Below are 21998 nucleotides of genomic sequence, written 5' to 3' on the forward strand. Positions count from 1 at the left end.
AGAATATTGTTGTTCATGAATGAACTTGAGAATTTCACAGAGGGGAGCTTTACATTCAGAATACATGAACATTTAAGAATGTTCTTACAGCTAAGTGATTTATTTATAAATGTTCTTGAACATCATGAATAGGGCCCTAAAAAAGAAAAAAAAATCATTTATACATGTAAAATATTTATTTACTTCATTACAACATAAAGAAATATAAGATGTTAAAAGTGCTGGAATATTATAAACAGTAAAATAACAATTGATTTACTCACCGGGTCATATCTCATTGTACAATTTCAGTCCCTAATTTTTTCAATTGACATGTGCATTCAAATTCAGTACTCCAGGTTATGTTAAATACCACTAATACTCAAAAGGATTACATTTATACAAATATAATAACCTGTTTATAATATTCTTATTTCAATTTGGTCATAATTACTCCAGGGGAGAAGATTTTAGACCAGTATGTAAGGATGTTTTACACTTGCGAAGCATGTTCGTTGATGTTCCAGTACTGGGAGTAACAGCAACCTAAGATGACATTTTCACATCATTAGCTCTTGATGATGAATCTTTAACAGTAGTTGTGGTCCCTGACAGGTAGGATGATATTCCAAGTTAAAATTATATCACTTTGTGCATTTATTTATTAAAAATTTCATTCATTCAACTTCAAAGATATTTATTTTTGAATTTTTTTTATAATTGACTTGCCTTTTAATTTTATACACTGTATAATATTTGCAGACCTAACATATATCTCGATATTAGGGAATCCAAACAGCATCATGAAAAAGAATTACAATGGCTTTTGGACTACCTATTGAAGGACCCCAATTGTTTAAAGAAAATAATTGTGTATTGCAGGTATAAGTAATATTGTTATAAATGTAATGAATTTCTGAATTTTTAAATCTGTTGACATTTCAGAAATTATTTAATCATTACATGTTTCATTCTAACATTCAGGTCTGTAACTTAAACTGCTACTCTCTACAATCATGTAAAAGACAACCTACTTCTTCAGAAGAAATATGTACAAATTATTGACATGTTTCATCGCACAATTGATGAAGACAGCAGTGTTAGAATATTACAGTCATTTAAAGATAATGACAGTGAACTTAAATGTTTGCTCTGTACAGTAGCATTTGGGATGGTGGTTCAAATTCCAGATGTTGAACTTGTAGTTCACTGGGGAGATCCAAAGTCTGTGCTCTGTTATTGGCAGGAAGTAGGAAGAGGAGGAAGGGATGGGAGGGATGCCTATGCTTTATGCTATGCAAATGGCCGGTCATTGGTAAAAAAAAAATAACGGATGAAAAGATGATATCAGTTGGCAGGTCATCATTGCAGAAAAATGCATGCACACGATATTCGGTTTTGAAGACCATGGAGGTAAAAGGGATGACAGTATCTCACCTAAAAGAAAATGGTCAAGGTTGCAGTGGAAATGGTAATTGCCAGGCTGCTAGGTGTTGCACTTTCTGTACCTTGAAGTGCATCTGTGGTAACCAAACCAAAGTTGGAGATGAGTTTGGTATCCCTTCAGCATGATATCATTAGACTTTGGTACCTATTCAGACTTTTCAGTAATTAAAATCATAATATCAATATTAAATATAGCCACTTGTAGACTTGAGTGAATTTCAAGATTTCTATTTTAGTTTAGTTTTCTAACTATGTCTTTGTATAAATTTCACCTTAATAAGTTGATTTGAAATGTAGAAAAAGAAATACAGAGAAAATTGTAGACTTGAGTGCATTTCAAATATTTTTTTTAGCTCACCTGAGCCGAAGGCTCAAGTGAGCTTTTCTGATCACATTGTGTCCGTCGTCCGTCCGTCCGTCCGTCTGTAAACTTTTCACATTTTCGACTTCTTCTCAAGAACCACTGGGCCAATTTTGACCAAACTTGGTACAAAGCATCCTTTGGTAAAGGGAAATTTAAATTGTTAAAATGAAGGGACATATCCCCTCGCAACGGGAGATAATCAAGAAAAGACAAAAATAGTGTGGGGTCATTCAAAAATCTTCTCAAGAACCACTGGGACAGAAAAGCTGAAAGTTATGTGGAAGCATCCTGGGGTAATGTAGATTCTAAATTGTTCAAATCATAGCTCCCGGGGATTGGGCGGGGACAGTTTGGGGAATCAAAGTTTTACATAGAAATATATAGGAAAAATCTTTGAAAATCTTCTTCTCAAGAACCACTGTGCCAGAAAAGCTGAAACTTATGTGGAAGCATCTTTGGATAGTGTAGATTCTAAATTGTTCAAATCATGACCCCCGGGGATTCGGCGGGGCCACAATGGGGAATCAAAGTTTTACATAGAAATATATAGGAAAAATCTTTGAAAATCTTCTTCTCAAGAACCACTGTGCCAGAAAAGCTGAAACTTATGTGGAAGCATCTTTGGATAGTGTAGATTCTAAATTGTTCAAATCATGACCCCCGGGGATTGGGCGGGGCCACAATGGGGAATCAAAGTTTTACATAGAAATATATAGGAAAAATCTTTGAAAATCTTCTTCTCAAGAACCACTGTGCCAGAAAAGCTGAAACCTATGTGGAAGCATCCTGGGGTAATGTAGATTTTAAATTGTTCAAATCTTAACCCCCGGGGATTGGGCGGGGCCACAATGGGGAATCAAAGTTTTACATAGAAATATTTAGGAAAAATCTTTGAAAATCTTCTTCTCAAGAACCACTGTGCATGAAAAGCTGAAACTTATGTGGAAACATCCTGGGGTAGTGTAGATTCTAAATTATTCAAATCATGACCCTCGAGGATTGGGTGGGGCCACAATGGGGAATCAAAGTTTTACATAGAAATATATAGGAAAAATCTTTGAAAATCTACTTCTCAAGAACCACTGTGCCAGAAAAGCTGAAACTTATGTGGAAGCATCCTGGGATAGTGAAGATTTTAAATTATACAAATCATGACCCCTTGGGGATTGGGTGGGGCCACAATGGGGAATCAAAGTTTTATATAGAAATATATAGGAAAAATCTTTGAAAATCTTCTTCTTAATAGCAACTTGGCCAGAAAAGCTGAAACTTATATGGAAGCATCCTGAGGTAGTGTAGATTTCAAATTGTCTAAATTATGATCAGTGGGGTAGGTTGGGGTCACAATATGTATTACAAGGGGTAAATCTAGTAAAGGACAGAATTGTCAAAGCTTCTCAGGTGAGCGATATGGCCCATGGGCCTCTTGTTTAAGTTCAGTTTTAATTTATTTCTTTTTAAGTCACCTGAGTAACTCAGGTGACCTATTACTATCCGTTTTCGTCCGTCGTCGTGCGTCGTGTGTTAACATTTGAACATTTTCAGCTTCTTCTCTGAAACCACTAAACCATTTTCAACCAAATTTGGTATACAGCATCTACGCGTGAAGGGGAACAAAACTAAATTGTGAATTTCATGGTCTCTGCCCCCCTGGGGCCTAGGGGTGGGGCAAAAACCACTAAAACTAGTGCAATCTTTAAAAATCTTCTTCTTAACTCCTGGACATCAAGCATGCAAACTGTTGGCATGAATGTAATGAGCATTGAGTTTTCTACTTAAATTGTGAAATTCATGGCCCCAGGGTCAGGGGTTCTAGTGCTAGGGCGGGACTATATAGATTACATAGTGAAAATGCATTTATTCTTTGAAAATCTTCTTCTCTGCTTCTGGGTATTAAATAAACTAACCAATCACATAGTTATGATGAGTGACTCTTCCAAAATTGTGAATTTTATGACCCCAGCGTCAGGGGTTCTGGTGTAAGGGCGGGGCTCTATTGGTCATATAGTGAAAATGCATTTATTCTTTTAAAATATTCTTCTCTGCTCCTAAGCTATAAGATTATAACGAATAAGATAAACTAACCACACATTAATATTTCATGTATTCAAATTATAATTCACGACACACGACGACGGACGAAAACGGATAGCAATAGGTCACCTGAGTTACTCAGGTGACCTAAAAAATGGATCCCAGAATAATTATGAATATAAATGAAATGGACTGCAGAAAAAAATTGTCAAAATTTCCTTTTAATTATTTATAATTTGTATGTTCAATGTTTTCTGCAAAAAAATACACTCTGATGGCCTTTGTTAAAAGTTCAGAACTCCTGTACATTGTTTTCTATATAAATCATAGTACGAAACAATTTGAAACGGACTATTGACGACCTTCACCGGAACTCTTCAGCATCGGAGGTTTAAACTAAAACTGTCCAAACGGCACGAAATACTCCCCGCTGGGTTTTTCAGAAGTAAGTTTTCCATAATAAAGAAATGTATAAAAATCAAAAATTATGAAATTTTTTATTCCAGTGACCTTGAACTTCCCAAAATGACCCTGGGTCAAGGTCATGACACACCCTTGTGTCATGGGCAATCTTTGTGTGAAATGAGAACCTACCAAGTTTATGCATAAGAAAGATATGTGTTGGACACGAATTGTGAAATTTTTCTACCAGTGACCTTGAACTTCTCCAAATGACCTTGGGTCAAGGTCATGACACACCCTTGGGTCATGGGCAATCTTTGTGTGAAATGAGAACCTACCAACTTTATCTATAAGAAAGATATGGATCGGACACAAATTATGAAATTTTTCTTCCAGTGACCTTGAACTTCCCAAAATGACCTTGGGTCAAGGTCATGACACACCCTTGTGTCATGGGCAATCTTTGTATGAAATGAGAATCTACTAAGTTTATTCGTAAGAAAGATATGGACCGGACAGTGAATATAAAAAATTTTCTTCCAGTGACCTTGAGCTTTCCCAATAGACCTTGGGTCAAGGTCATGACACATCTCCGTGTCATGGGCAATCTTTGTGTGAAATGAGAACCTACCAAGTGTATCTATAAAAGATATGTATCAAACATGATTTATGAAAATTTTCTTCCAGTGACCTTGAACTTTCCCAAATGACCTTGGGTCAAGGTCATGACACACCCTTGGGTCATGGGCAATCTTTGTGTGAAATGAGAACCTACCAACTTTATCTATAAGAAAGATATGGACCGGACACGAATTATGAAATTTTTCTTCCAGTGACCTTAAACTTCCCCGAATGACCTTGGGTCAAGGTCATGACACACCCTTAGGTCATGAGCAATCTTAGTGTGGAGTAGTAGATTCTAATGTCCCTCTGTAAGAAAGATATGGACCGGACACGATTGCACAGATAGACGGACGGACAGACAGACAGACGGACAAGGTGATTCCTATATACCCCCCCAAACTGCGTTTGCGGGGGTATAATGAATGCCAAACAGCCATTATGCTGCCATGAAAAATAAACAACTTTATATTTTGCTGGATTTAAACCTTTTAAAGGTAAGAAAGGAAAGTTTTATAGTGATAGACACTTTAAGGGATGTTCAAAGGAAAAAGTTGAAGCGGGCAGATAATTTATTTCAGCTTGCATTTATTGAAACGAGCTGCCGAAGTCGGAGCAAAAAAGCCCGATTCACGTTGTATGGCACCTGTCTGAGATGGGAAGTAGACGTCATACCAAATATTCAGTCTCTACCCATTTCGCTGATATTACTTTCACTGATATTCATCATCTTTTCTTCCACGCTGGTCGTAGCGGGTTTTCAGCTGCACCTCTTCGTCCTCCTCCTCCTCCTCGTCCGTATCTATCCTTACGGTTCTCATGTCCTTCAGCTCAATGTCTCGTGCTGCCGGTCTCCTGTATGTTATAAATATGTTTTCGTACTGATTTGTTATACCCCCTGCAAACGAAGTTTAGGGGGGGGGTATATTGGAATCACCATGTCCGTCTGTCCGTCTGTCTGTCTGTCTGTCTGTAGACGAGATTTTGTCTGGACAATTACTCAGAAACTATCGGAAGGATTTTTCTGAAAATTTGTTCACATATTATTCACCATATGAAGTTGTGCACCTGATATTTTCATCTTGATTGGATTATTATTTTGAATTTTACAGGTGTCTTTTCATTTTTATTTTGTGGTTTTGTCTGGACCGTTTCTCGGAAACTATTGCAAGGATGTACACTTATTATTCACCATATGAAGGTGTGCACCTGGAATTTTCAACTCTTTTTGTTAAGTTTTTCTGCATTTTACAGGTTTTATTTTTTTATTTTAATTGACTTGTTCATTTTGGGCTCATGTATAAGGTTTGAAATATAGAATCTAGAATATCTGTTCAAAAATACTACAGCTTAAAACTACTCATAAAAACTTAAAAAAAAGAAACATCATCAAGTGTTAAAAACAGTTTTTACATTGCACAAAAGATAATGTAATTCCATTTGTCTCTTGGGAATAATGACTGGACATGCATCCAGTTAAAGATAAATTAAGGGGTTTGGTGTGGGAAGTTAACATTAAGGCATCTCATTATCAACCATCCTGGGAATCGGGCACAAGAATTAAAGATCTCTCTTCTCTTATTCTCTTAATTGTAATTTATTGTCTGTCAAATCACTTCATTACTGGATGACCAGCTCTTTATTTTCAAAATGCATTTCAAATTGATATATCAAGATTAATTTGATTTTGTATAATGGGTTTTTTCAACAATTAGTTTGCAGAGTGACATAACACATACAATGTAATTGCAATATATTTTTTTAATGCAGTAATAAAAAAAAATAAAATGAAAAAATAAAAAAAAATGTTCCAATGGAATTACAATGTATTAGTATTGATGTTTCATTTGGTTGCACATTTGTTTCATTCATTAAGAAACATGATGAGCAATTATATTTCACTGCAAATTTTTGTAAGTGAATTGTGAACACCTCTACATCCATAAAGTATTTTTGAATTGGCACCTTCTCTGAAAAACCCAGCGGGGGGTATTTGTCCCTATTGGACAGTTCTAGTTTTTAACTTGTTATTGCAAGTGTAAGATTGTAACATTTCCATTTCATGAATGCAATTTAAGAGAGAGAGAGAGAGAGAGAGAAATTACCTCTTTACAGGACGTTTCTTCATGGGAAGCCTGCATGTGATTACATGTACCATCTTACGAAAAAGTAGTCTCGCTGCCCACGACAGCAGGGTGATGATGATAAGACATACTCCTGTCACTCTAAGCCCGTGTCTACTGTAATTATTAATTTGAAAAACTTATTTACATGTAAAAACATATATTACTTTAATTTCAATATGAGTGTGAATTCTTAATGAATTGCGATAGTGTTCATTGCATTTCAGACTTCAGAAAATATATTAAGTATACTTACTTTAGTTTAATCTCCATCAGTGTTAATGCACGCATACAATAAGGATATTGGTTGATAATCAGGTTTCATAACAAGAATAATAACTTAAAAATCATATTAGTAGCAAACAAGATATATATTAGTACAGTACTATTCATACAAATCACGGATCTTGATTCTGTTAAACATTCTTTTTTTTAAACTCTCAGTTGATATGATTAAAGGAAATTTGATTTTGATAATGCATTTATTTATCTTTGTATAATAGTGTGGTACCACAGCCCGACTCATCCGTGTACGACCTATCTCGACTAACATTGATCTCCCTGACCTCCATCTTGCCAGACGTCTGCTAGACATAGCCTGTCTTATCGACCTAATTTGGAGGGATTTGTCAGGTAATTCGTCGACCATTACGACACTGGCGTCGCCGGTAGCTGTGGAATCTGCGAAATTACGATTTTCTTGGTTACCAACTTGCAACAACATATTTTTTTGTGAAATCACCGAGCATCTCACGAACCACGTGCTTGCTAATGTTGATGTTTCACAACTTGATTTGTAACGAATAAATACAAGTTTTTACTTATTATAACCTCATTTTTAAGGATTAATTATAGTCAAAACATTAATTTGTTACAGTAAAGTTGATTAATTTTCATATTTTACGATAAATTCCACCCAAATTTTAGGAAAACAAAAGTCACGTGACCTACTTTCCCTCGCTTTTGGTATATACGGCGCGTATTTCGTGCCATATGATATTCATTGCTTTTCAAATTAATATTATTCCTTGAGTATTTTCTTGATTAATTATTTCAAATTCAATTAGAAAAATAGAGTGATTTTTACTGAGATTGTATTTCCTGCATTTTGACAATATAGCCCCATATCCTGTGTAGGTATTGGGGCCACTGGCTCTGCTTTTGCTCTAAACTATCATTCTATTTCCTATTTTGTAACCATTTTGAAAAATAAAATATTCATAACTGATAATGGCTGCTAGTAAACCAATCAATCTGTACAACGCCTCAGAGACAGACCTGAAATCATTGGAGGGTATCGGATTAGCTAAAGCTAAAAGAATTCTCCAGCTTAGGGAAACAAAAGAAGAGTTTGACTTTAATGATGTGGCTGATGTGACCCAGATTGCACTCTCTCAATGGACAGAATGGAGTGAGGCAGGTGTTGTCACCATCCAGAAGGCTCAGCCAGAGACTTCAGCAAACCAGCCAGTACACAAAGCAGAGGATACAAGTGCTGCGCAACTGCATCTCACCTTACTGGAGATGAACAAAAGCATTCAAATGCTTCGTGATGAAGTCAACTCCTTACGGTCGCAAGTTGTCCTGAAGTCGGATGTTGATTCCATGGGCCAATTGTACAACACACCACCTGTACTGACCAATCAATTTGATATAGAGAAAAGCATCGACAAGTCGCTTACTCTTACAGCCGACACAGTTCAAACCCCAGCCGAGCCGTCAGAAACAGGGAAGGAACAGAAGCTTATTATAGACAAATTGACATCTGTCATTCCCCCTTCAGGATACATTTCAGATCCTTTCAAAGGGACCAAACAAAAAACAAGCACACCCCTGAATGGAAAGTTAGAGAGTGCTGATTTCCAAGATCTAACACCAATCCAGCTGAGCTCTAAGTTTGAACAGGATCTTCACTTCCCATCCAAGAAGAAAGGAAATGGTGAAAAGAAGAGTAATGAAAAATACATATCAACGTCCGCTTCGGCTCCTATTACTTCCCAAGATAAACCCATTGTGATGGGGTCTCTGACTCCTAAGGAACAAAGCAGGGGCAGGAAGACCAAAAAGAGTAAACGAAATAGATCGCCATCGTCAAGTTCCTCCTCAGATGATACCATGTCAAAATGGACTCGTACGTCAAGGAGCAGATCCAGAAGCAAGAGTCCACAAGTTCAAAAGATGCCCGTATTTTTAAGGCACTGAAAGCCCAAATTGGGAATCCTTCATTTACCAGTTTGAAAGGGTTGCAGCTCATCGTGGATGGTCCTCCCATAAGAAGGCTTTCCGTCTTCTAGATTGTTTAGGGGATGTGGCTCTGGAATATGCCAGAAAAGTGAACAAGAATGGTGACTATAAAGAGCTGAAACAGCAATTAAAACAGAGATTCAGCAGAAAGGAAGTACCTATTCTAGCTCGTCGCCAGCTACCCTTTACAAGGCAATTGGAAAATGAAAATGTGGAGGAATTTTCTCAGCGTGTCTACTTCCTAGCATTAGATGGTTATGAGAGCTGTGAAGGGAACATGATTGAGGAAATAGCGATAGAAACCTTCCTACGTGGCTGTCGAGATAAAGAAGCTGCTATGAAAGCGATGGATAGAGAACCAACAACACTCCAGAATGCTGTAAAGTATGTGAAAACAGCCATTGCGAACCATCATGCTTTATACGGGACCAGAGGGAGCACCAGAGTAGCCTCCTATTCTCAACGGCAAGTTTCATTCTCGAGCAGGGAGGGATCCCCAGCAAGTGAACCCTCTCCTCGTAGGGCTGATACTAAGCTCTCTAAGGAAGACAACAAAAATTCTCTGGATAAGCAAATCTTGCACCTTACAACTTTAGTTGAGAAATTAACCACCACAATTCAGCAATCCTTTGGCAGAAATCAGAGTAGTTCACCACTATTGAAAGTGCGTTTCCTAGAGAGATCTCAAAGTCCTAGTCGATTACTAGCCGGGGGCCAGCGCTTCTCGTCTCCAAACAAAAGAGAAAACAATACATCAGATGAAGCGAGAAGCCCAATGAAGGATGATTTAAACAGAAAAGGGTCAAGCCAGTAGGCCCACACTTGACCCCTGATAAGAGTGGCCTGGGAGATAACGTTGTTACTATTAGGAGGACTTTAGGAGAAAGCATCAAACTAAGTGTCACCATAGGAGAAAAGCCTATTAATGCAATTGTTGACACAGCTGCTATGATAAACCTTGTCAATGATAAAATAGTGCCAGACAGCCAGATACCTACATCTGAATTCATAAAGCTTAAGGGGCTAGGTGCCAAAATAGTGCATGGTAGATTGCTCAAGAACGTTCCTCTCAATATTGGTGATCTTCATGTAACTTGGGACTGCTGTACGGTATCAATGAACGACGACATGAACCTGGGACTAGACTTTCTGGAGGTCACCACGGGATCATCAACATTAAGAAGGGAGTGCTATTTCTCGGGGGAAGGAAATTTCCTATAAAGTTGATACCCGACCCACCTGAAGGGCACCAAAGCTCTCACGTCCGGATACGGAGGACAACATGTGTACCGCCTAACACTATTGCCAAAGTATCAGTTCAACTAGATAAACCATTATCAAGTGACTATGTTGTTTCCCCTTTACATCTAAAATGTAATGTTCTTGGATCTTATACCCTACTAAAGGGCTTGAGCATGGAACAGCAGGAAATGTTCAGGCAGCATCAACAGCGGCTTTTGGCGAATGGTATGACCATTGATAGACCCTTTACTGTAGCAGGGAACCCTGTCATGGCCAGAATTGTTGACAGTCATTTCCACCTCGACCAAATCCTGCGCAGGACCAACTTCAAGACATGGTTTGAATTAGAGCAGCAGTTCGGTGGAAGGGTTCAGGTGCTACATGCCGTAGCTAACTATGTTTTTCCCCGTCAGTGGGAATCTTGGCAGGCACACATATTGGATGCTGAAAACATATCAGTCTTCTTTGGTATCGACCCACATGTTGTTGACCTGACAGAGCAGTACCATGACAGGCTCATGGGCTTAGTAACACACCAGCGCTGTGTAGCCATTGGGGAGGTTGGCATTAGTCTCACCACCAATTGCAGATGCAATCCCTGTATGAGGCCAGGGGTATATGAGGAGCGTTTGTTGCATACCCAGCAGGACGTTTTAGGAGATGCCCTTAATTTGGCAATGGATGTCGGTAAGCCGGTCATTCTGAACTGCAGGGATGATGGATCCAGTGAGGCAGCCAAACGCACCTTGGCCATGATCCGCATAATGGATATGACACGCCATGCTTTCCATCAACATTGCTTCACAGGTTCTGTGGAGGAGCTACGCCAGTGGAAGATGGAATTGCCTGCAGTGAAATTTGGAGTCAAAATGATATCAGCGCAGGACCCAAATCCGGTGGCCAGGATCCCAGTTGAGAGCTTGTTGTTGGAGACAGATGCTCCATATTTATTGCCAGCTCCTGAATGCAAGATGAACCACCCCTGGATCCTAGAATCTCTTGCTGCACAAGTTGTTTCTATCCGCAACACATCTGTTTCATTTATCCTGGAGACATGTAACAACAATGCCAGGCAGTTCTACAGATTATATTTTTTTTTCTCATCATGTTTATCAATTATATAGTGTATTTTCTATATATGTATATTTTAATTACTTCAGAAAAAGTAATTTTTGTTATGCGAGTGTATAAACGCATTGTATATTTGTCATGATTGCTCTACATTTTTCTTACAACATGTATATGTGAAGGGATTATGTCTCTCACCGGTACTTTGTTGAAAAGTAGTCATGATTGGGTTGTATTTGCATGTATATTTTTCGTACTTTTGCACAAGTTGACATTAAGATGATTTTGTACAATATTGGGGGTGGATTTTTCAAATATAATTACTGATTGATAAAATTCGCCAATGGATACCCTTGGCTCTACAAGGAGGGGAGGAGTGTGATACCACAGCCCGACTCATCCGTGTACGACCTATCTCGACTAACATTGATCTCTCTGACCTCCATCTTGCCAGACGTCTGCTAGACATAGCCTGTCTTATCGACCTAATCTGGAGGGATTTGTCAGGTAATTCGTCGACCATTACGACAATATCGTCTCACCTTCATCAACACATTCCATCTCAATTGAATTATATACAAGATTAATTTTTTTTCCTACGTTTTAAGACACAGACACACATTATAAATTATAAGCGTATAAGGATAGTTATGAACAAATAGTCAAGCTCATTTCTGATACTCTTGTCTGAACTCTCATGGGTATTAAGGATCGTGTCCCTCGTTGAAGTGTCCGTAGCGACGGGTGATGTAATGTGAGGGGGATGATCTGTTGATCTCGTCACCGTAGGTATTGGGGGAACGGAATGAACTCGGGAACATGATGTCGCTGTGCGTGATGGGGGAGGGGATAGGTGAGGTGTGGTTTTAGTCCCTTCGCGCGTCTTAGCGGTGGACGTTAGTAGAGTTGTAATGACCGATTTATGACGGCTAAGGAAGGGGACAGTGATAGTCCCGTTTCCGTGTGTTATGGGGTAGAGAGTGCTTAAGTGGGTCGTTCTCCGTCCTTGCGACTTGAGAGGGGACGTATGTGTAATATCAGGTGAGGTCTGTGGTGTGACGTCATCGTGTTTACGGATACCGGGGAGCGAAGGAGAAGTCATCAGAGTGGAGGCAGTGACTTTATCCGTCTTGGACGTACTTACAGCTGTAGATATAGTAATATAAAGGAACATGAAAGACTTGACCAGTACGTTTAATTGAGGTTAAATTCTTAATTGACAAGAACTGTATAACGAAAAATAGTTTTAAAACTATGGAAATAAATGAACACATGACAAAACCTGTAGAAAACACGTAACATAAAAATAAAAAAATTCTACAGATCTGAGACATTTAAAGGATTTAACTCACGGGTACTGCTCATTTCCATTGGCGATGCACTTGTCGGATCTGTAAAAATAAACATCCATGAATTATCCACGGAATTATAGAAAAACAAGATTGCACATTTTTTTAATAATCCTATGCACATTTTAAATGAAAAATTGAAAAACATCCAAGAAAAGTACATGTACCACACTTGACTATCACTTTTCCCTCTACAAACAGGCTTCTACAGACCATGATGCGCCACGTGTATACTGCGCAGGGGCTGATGTGTAGAGCTAAACCTGTTTTGGAATAGACCTTGGTCTGTTTTTCTCACGGTTGCATTCGTGGGATTTGACCGAATGATGACCTCTTATTACATAATGAACTGCATCATTTTCCTCTGTACGAGAATATTTCTCAGGGTATAGAGAAAAAAAGGGGGGGGGGGATCACCTGAACAGAACAGGGTATCTTTTGATGTCATCATTTCTATCAACTTCACATTTTGATCACAAAATCTTTTAAAATTGGAAGCATTCACACAATCTCCTCGAATTAACAATTGTTCAATGACTATATCAGTTTTTAAGTTACGGATCCAACATTCCACCTGAACAGTCCTTACCCCGTACACGCAGACGGACTCCCCTGTACAAGATGCATAGTCAGGGAAATTATACTGACACTCCTCGCAATTATGTACTATGAGAGAAATATCTGATATTAAGTATATACAAGCAACAAAAATGGTTAAAACATTCATCGTTTCCTTGGTGTGAGAAGTTGGATCACACAGAACACAATGGGTATAATCTGACCAGTGCACTGATGACCCTGTCCATATGTATATCTTTAATTACACAGTGAGTGATAACACTGATGGAAATTTACTCTACAACACTTTCTAATCATAATAAAAATGTCTGACCACATTTTTCAAATCGATAAATCACCGTTCAGAACAGATGGTAAAAATGACAACATGATGATTTCTCTGTTAAAATGTTTTCGTTACTAGACTAGCATTTTTTTTTAGTCTTGTTTATTGTATGTTCATTAATTTAGAGTCATCTTTAATTAAGACTGACAGAATTGTGTATAATTTTACACGCAGGGATTTCCTTTTTTTTTTTTTTTTTTTTTTTTTTTTTTTTTTTTTGCTCCTCTTTGATTGACAGGGAGGATGACCAGTACAAATTTTTCATTTTCTCTTTTTCACTAGATTCACTGTACATAAGACTTAATTTTTATTATTCAAATTTGGTACTCATATCACGTGTTACCTTTTTTTCAAATAAAAAGAGGAAAACTTTCCCTTGAAATCTTACCAGTCATGGCATCAAAAAACCCCAACTGCATTTGTAGCTTGATAACGGAAATCATCGGGGACTTGGTCGCTATAATTGACAAAGTAGACAATGTTCCTTGCCCGTAAGTCCTCTTTCATCATTTTTAAAACTTGAAAATTATGTCATTTTTGGTAAGTGATTGTATTATTGTATTTCTTTTTTAATTGGTAGATATGAAGTGTCTTATGGGAAGAGGACGAGGTAAAAAGAAAATATTTTCATTCTTTAACTTTATTTCGCTTGACAAGTATTTAAGAAACATAATAATTTTAAAAATCATATCTATTAATGAATTTATCATCCTCATCTGCATTAAACGTCAGTAATGCCTGGCTCTAATTCAATCTTTTACTGAAATTTTTTTTTAAGACTGGAATTCATTATCTTTCGTTTTTTTCTCTTTTCTATTTCTTACCATTAAATACTATGCATTTTTTTTCAACACATTAATTAGCACGCCAATCGGGACCCCCCGTAAAGAGTAAGTAGAATAAGTCTTATTAACCCTCCTCATTTATCATTCCTTAAATGTAATATTTAAGCATATTTTGTTCACATTCATTTCTAAACGTTTTAGAAACGGGGATGATGAAGAAGATGGAACATTAGGGTCAGTGAAATATATGACATAGATAAACAAATATTCCATCAGTTTCCACTCTTCATTTTATTTAATTAATTAATAGATAAAATTTAATACTCCTTGTCCGATACGCGTGTATTTATTTATTTATCTTTTCATTTTCAAATAAAAAAAACCATGAGTATAGATTATTAAAATTTTTAATTTAGTTAAAGAGAGAAAATTTAATACTACTTGTAAAATACACATTTATTTATTCATTGATCTTTTTATTTATAATTTTAACGTTATAGTCTTTCATTTACAGTGTACCACATAATGTGCCGAAGAGACCTCAGTTAGTATTTTTTATAAGTATTTAAATTTGTTCTTCATAGACATTCGTGACCTGTAGAATTCATATTTATTTTTCTCTGCTTCAAGTACGGTCAGCAGAAGAGAAACAGAAGAACTGGAGGATTCCCTCAACGATGTGTCCATCGGGGAATTGGTTGAAAGGTTAATCACTTTACTCAATAATTTATTACAGTAAAATATTTCATATTTTTGATGGTTCTGGTGTACCTGTTGTGTGTCTCTTATTTTGACCATCACAATAATCTCTCTTTCAGTCAACGGTTGACCCAAAGCACGTACGCATATCTGAAATTTCGTTAGTACTGTGGATGAAAATTCAATTTACTTGAACTTACTCTCCCCACTCTTATGTGGGGACACCTCCGTATGTATTTAAATTTTGAAATAAATATACGTTCCGCTGACTAGAAATAATGTTTGTATATCGTTACTTTTATAAAACAGTATCTTTTATTTCAGCTTGGAATCCAACGACGCAGACGAAACGTAAGTATTTTTAATTTCTTTCTTTCCTATGATCAGGAGGGTCAACGGAAGTAGGAAGAACGAAGCGCTTAGTTTAGTATTCCAGTAGTACTGTATTGTATGGACATATTTGAGGCTATATTAATTTTTTATATCGGTTCTCTTTACAGCATTCTCATGGAATGAACGAAGATCATGTTCAAATAAAAAAAAATCATTACTTTGTATGGGTGTGATGTTATTGATTTCATTGAAGAAGGAATGTGCAGGAACGCAACAAAAATCAGTTTAATCATTTAAAGGATTTTATTGAAAAAAATAAAAGTATCTTGAATAAAACATGCCCATGTTTGGACTTTATTTGATTGTTAGATAACGTGTGTATTTAAAACAAAAATACACAAGTTTTCGTAATCAGTAATCTGAACTTTGGTAAGTCCGAATTTTAAAACAAGTTATTCATATAAAAGGTTTCATTGATAAAACTTGGAGTATCTGAGACTAAATCATGCCGATGATGGGAAGTTAAGTGATTGTTAGACATCCTGTATTTTTTTTTAAATACACCGTTTGTCGTAATCAGTCATTTAAGATTCGGTCTTCGGTTTGTACGTCTTACTGCTGTGTAAATAATATGACTACATGTGAACACTATCGATCCTTTGTGGGTCGACACCTTGCTCTCTCGTTCAAAGTATTATTTTAAGGCTCAGACACGTTGGATCACACTAAGGATGTACTTTTAGTTTTATTTGTATATACGTTTTCCGATATTTAATACCCAATCTTTAAGTCCACTTTACAATGTAATATTTACATTTCCAATGTCTTTGTCCGAGATAAAATTACCAAATGTAAATGTAATTGATTTCCTCATGAATGTTCTTTGGCGCGGTTCCAAAAAAAAAACCACGTGCAGGGCGGGACAACACCTAGAGAGAAGCAGGCTTGGAGCCCGTGGATTTTTTGCGGAATCAAAGAATGTAAATATAAGGAATAACTGTCAGATTTTTCAAATTCATGAAGATGATCAATGGATTGGCTTGTGTGATAATTTCATGCATAAACGCCTTCGGCGTTTATGCAAATTATCACACAAGCCAATCCATTGATCCCTTCATGAATTCGAAAAATAAGACAGTTATTCCTTAATTACATCCACGTCACAATCACTCATCGTCTGGCCATTATACTACTAGAGATAAACATTGTTTCTGGTCTTGTTTACAAATAAGGATTATCGCGTTCAATTGTCTTGTCTCTAACACGATCATGTCTCCTCACGGTCACGTCACCCATAATCTTTCTTCCTTGTCCCCCCCCCCCTCGCCTTACAATAGAGGGGGATCATCCTCCCATTGTTCTCCCCAACAATAGACCCATTGTTTACCCCTCCCCCCCCCATATGTCGGTTATACTACTATTAATCAAATACTCTTTGTTTGCCTTTTCAAAAATTGTGCAATGTGTGTATCTAGGCCTATGGGTCAGGGATTCATCTATGGTAGGGGAACTACTGATTATTGCTAAATTTATTGATTAGTTGAAATGTAGTTTTTGTTCCCCTACCCTGCTTATGGGTTTTAAGTTACCAAGCTAAGCAACTGCTTAGTGTATAATTATGATTATCAATTGTGCTTCTTTAAAAATTGTAAATGCCATAGCATCTAGCTTTAAACATGAATCAAATTCAATCGCTGAAAAGTTGTTGCATAATGCTAAGGTGACCTATAAGGCCCATGGGCCTCTTGTTTAATTTCCTTTTCAACGATGTCGAAAAACCTGTCAAATCTTGCCATGTTTTGTCTTTTGCTGCTCTCTTAGTTCTTGTTTTAATTTGTCTTCTTTTTCTGCTGATTATTTCACCATTTTCATCAATTCTCATTCTGGGGGATTCTTTGGATCTCACTCTGGTTTTAGTTTTCCTTTGCTGGAGGTTTTTTTGGACTGAAATTTGTATCTCCTCCATTATCTTGATCATCTGTATCAATCACGAACTTTAGCTTAGTGCCTGGTTTCGTACCATAGAGTTCACAAAAAGTGTCGTAGTGTTTGCATGTTATTTTGTCATGCCAGTTTTATTGTTGTGATCTTCCATTTATCCTGTGCTTGTTTTGTACATACATTGACATTATTCGTTATCAATTTCTCAGTCAATTGCTGCCACAATATCCCATGGCTTTAGGAAGAGATAAATTTCTCTTCCATGTCAGCTCTTACTTCAAACAAAAACTTTTCTTCTTTTATGTACATTTCAGCTACAATGTTTCAGGTATAAAAATATTTCAATTTAAATAACATGTAATTTTGCCAGTAAGTATGATTAAATTGAAGTGTTCGGTGGCGTATTGTACCCACAGAGTACGTAGACCAAATTTTCATGAGGAGTTTCTTCTTTTCTCTTATAATTGGTGCCAAAATTAGATGAAGTCGATACACAAGTTCTGACTTCTTTCCAATTCTTATTGTTGGCATGACAAAATATTGAGTTGTTCAATTCAGAAAAAATAGGACATTCAATTTTTAATTCAATAAATTCTGACTGAAGCAGTGCACAGTTTAAATCAACACGCAAACACAGCAAAAATGGAACATATTGTTCGAAGGTGTTCGAGTGAAGTTAGGTGCTTTTGTCAATTTTTCTGGAAAACCTTCTGGTAAAAACAAGGCAGCAGATATGCAGCAAGAAAATAATTTTTAACAAGTCAAGGATGTCATTAGGAACTTAGGTGCAAGTTATATGGAAAGATTATCAAAGGCAGCTACTGTGATATGTGAATCCTTTTGCGATTTGAAATCATCGCTTGGCATTACTACCAACAGTAAGATAAATAATAAGTCTTTTGTTGAAGACCTGTCTGTTTTTTTTTTTTGACAAATCGACAAAATGAAACAGTTGAGACCTTTTGAAGTGCATATGAACAAAGCATTGTCTACTTTTTCGTGGTCCTCAGACAATGTTAACAATGTAGTTAAATTTAAACTCCGAGATTTCATTACATGGCACAGAAAACGGGCTATACATCGAACTGCTTGTGATCTTAATAAGGAAGAACAGGATTTTTTGGTTTAGGCTCAGCAATTCACAGTTAACTCAGGTGACCTATTGCTCCCACTTTTCGCCCTTCGTCGCACGTAAACATTTGGACATTTTCAGCTTCGTCTCTGAAATAACTGAACCAATTCCAACCAAATTTGGCATATAAAGTTGATCAAAAACATGGATACTTTAACACATAGAAAAACTTTATCGCCAACTTTGACACTTAATAACTTTATCAAAAACTTGGGATGCTTTGAAAAACTTTGGCAAAAACTTTGACACTTTGAAAAACCTTTGGCAAAAACTTTGACACTTTGAAAAACTTTGACAAAAACTTTGACAAAAACTTTGACACTTTGAAAAACTTTGGCGAAAAACTTTGACGCTTTGAAAAACTTAATCGAAAACTTTGATACTTCAAAAAACTATCAAGTTCTTTTGATACTTCGAAAAACTTTATCGAAATTTTGGATACTTCGAAAAACTTAATCGAAAACTTAGTAGTTCGAGAAACTTTATCAAAAACTTGGATGCCTTAAAACTTTTAAAAAGTTTATTGAAAACTTTGACACTTTAAAAAAACTTTATCAAAAACTTTTATTCTTCGAGAAACTTTATCGAAAACTTTGACACTTTGAAAAACATTATCAAAGTCTCTGATACTTTGTAAAACTTAATCGAAAACTTGAATACTTTGAAAAACTTTATAAAAAAACTTGGAGACTTTAACACTTTGAAAAACTTTATCGAAAACTTTGACACTTTGAAAAACTTTATCGAAAACTTGAAAAACTTTATCGAAAACTTGAAAAACTTTATCGAAAACTTTGAAAATTTATAAACTTTATCAAAAACTTGGATACTTTAACACATAGAAAAAATTAATCGCCAACTTTGACACTTAAAAAACTTTATCAAAAACTTGAGATGTTTTGAAAACTTTGACAAAAACTTTGACACTTTGAAAAACTTTGGCGAAAACTTTGACACTTTGAAAAACTTTGACACTTTGAAAAACTTAAACGAAAACTTTGACACTTTGATTTATTATAGTTAACTTTAGTAAACTATAGTTAACCATAGCTTTGGCAAATTTATTGGAATTTTTGTGACGAATGTAAGCTTTACGCTATTGAAAACAAAGGTAGCAAATCACCTCACATCGGTCTGAAACGTCAGGACGAAAAAAAATTATATCAAGAATACGTATTGGGCATTCAAAAATTACACATGAATATTTATTGAATCGGGAGTCACAACCAGAATGTATATCCTGTGACTGTCCGGTAACTATAAATCACATACTTTTAGAATGTTCCGATTTAACATCTATTCGAAGTAGACTTTTTGGAAGTATAAAAACAATGTATGAACTTTTTACAAAATTTTAGAATATCTACAAGAAACAGATTATTATAGTAAAATTTGAATAAAATTTTGAAAGTAATTTTAATTAGAAATGCATTAGCATATATGAATTTATTTTATCAACAGTTTATACACTATTTTTAACAGTTAATATATTCTTAAAAATATTTATGTCCGTCGGACTTTTCTTAACGATGCTGCCCCGTGTCAAGGATGACAACCCCCTTGGCACGCAAAAGATAGGTTATCTAGAGTTCGAAAAAGAGTAGGCTCATTAGGGGCCGCCAGAGAAACCAAAAACTTATCCATTAACCTTATAGTCCGCCGAAATATGGCTGAAATATTGCCGACTCGGCGTTAAATATATAAAATCAATCAATTAACTAAATAAATGAAATGAATTAAGTGACAAAACTCGCATGAACAAATGTGAATGTCATTGGATAAGATGAGTGTGGTGGATGGAAATAAACCATCCAATCTTTATAAACAAGACTCAACGCTCAAAACTTGTAAGGATGAAGCATTTAAAAATGTGTCACAAACAGAAGCAGAACATATAGGATTTTACTGGGAAAATCGAATATTGAAATGGAAATGGACTGCCAAGAAGAACTAAGAAGACCAAACAACGTATTTTGCATCATTTAATTAGTCTGGATTGATGCAAGATGTGTTTGACTACTGCGCCGAAATTGACACTTCTCAAAGAGCACCTATGGTCAAGAAACCTATCATATCTGATCCGTTTTCCAAGGTCGTAATAGACATCGTCTGCCAACTCAGTAGGACAACTTAAGGTAACAAATACATTCCCACTCTCATTGATAAAGCAATGAGATAAAGCTTTTGTTTTACCAAGCTAATATTTCCCAGGTACCTTTTAGGTCTCCCTTTATATTCATAGGTAATGGATAGGTGGTTAAGTTCGTACCGCCAGGTTCATTGATATCACGAACTGCTCACCGTAATTTTTTCACAGAGACGATCGTTCCCCGCCAATTCAAAAGTTGCATCAACTGACACAGTCATAAAATATTGCAAAGTTAGTATCTCTAAAGATGCACATCCCTGAAGTGATCGTAAACATCCAGAAAATCTGATTGCAAATGGCCGCCATAGATGAAAAGCGTGACACACTTCAGATTAAAAATGCAAAGTTCCTGGGCAAGTATGCACAGTCCCTGATTGGTTGACGAAAAATTCACTCGATTGGTGATGGCCAGTCTATTTCAGTGGAAAAATGTCTTCGAATACGCCAGCTTCTGACACGATGTCATCAAGTTAATTTTTGAAACTCAATACCGATGACGAAAGCACTACTTGTGCACATGTACAGGGTAATATTCTGAGCAAAATAAGTTTAGCAATTGCTTTTCCGTATGTATGATTTAAAAATATTTTTTAAATTGTTTTAGTATGCTTCTTCTAAAAAACAATAGAGATAAAGATAACAAAAGACAGAGTTCTTTTTTTAATTTGATACGCAGAAACCGCTTCATCCAACGTTGTGACGATTCAATTAAACAAAAAGGTTACGCTCGAACGCAATGGTCCGGGAACAATTTTTCATTAGAAAAACATTCTGAACTTGGTTGTAAAAGAAAACCGGTGAAAACTGCAAAAACATCTAATGGCAAAACACCAGGACTTTCCGGAAATGGACGTTAAAGGACTATAAGGATGCTAACAAGTTGATGCTCATTAAAAGATGTTGCTGAACACTTTTGCTTGCATCAGTCCACCAAATGTTGACTTTCGAACTGATTCCGAGGGACTGAACACGTAATCAATCGCCAGCGCTTAGAACATCCACGAAAAACGACAGTTAGCAATAATCGTTTAACTGTTTACGACGTCGGGACGTTACAGTTTTATAGCTGCTCCTTGAGTTGCAGAAGAATTATGCCGTTTTACTTGAGTGAGGTTATGCGGACAATTTGTAGGAAACAGGCTACGTTCAGCCATTTTTCGAGCTGAAAGACTTCTCAAAGGAG

At 36.4% G+C, this 21998-nt stretch overlaps 1 pseudogene; it reads left to right on the plus strand.

The window, feature by feature from the left end:
* Positions 1-209: 209 nt before the first annotated feature.
* On the plus strand, positions 210-1776 carry LOC134234187 (uncharacterized; annotated as a pseudogene).
* The last annotated feature ends 20222 nt before the right edge of the window (positions 1777-21998 follow it).

This window comes from Saccostrea cucullata, unplaced genomic scaffold (assembly GCF_032062105.1).
Source record: "Saccostrea cucullata isolate Sc308-1 unplaced genomic scaffold, CSIRO_AGI_Scuc_v1 ctg3799, whole genome shotgun sequence".
In the NCBI taxonomy this organism is placed as follows: Eukaryota; Metazoa; Mollusca; class Bivalvia; order Ostreida; family Ostreidae; genus Saccostrea; species Saccostrea cuccullata.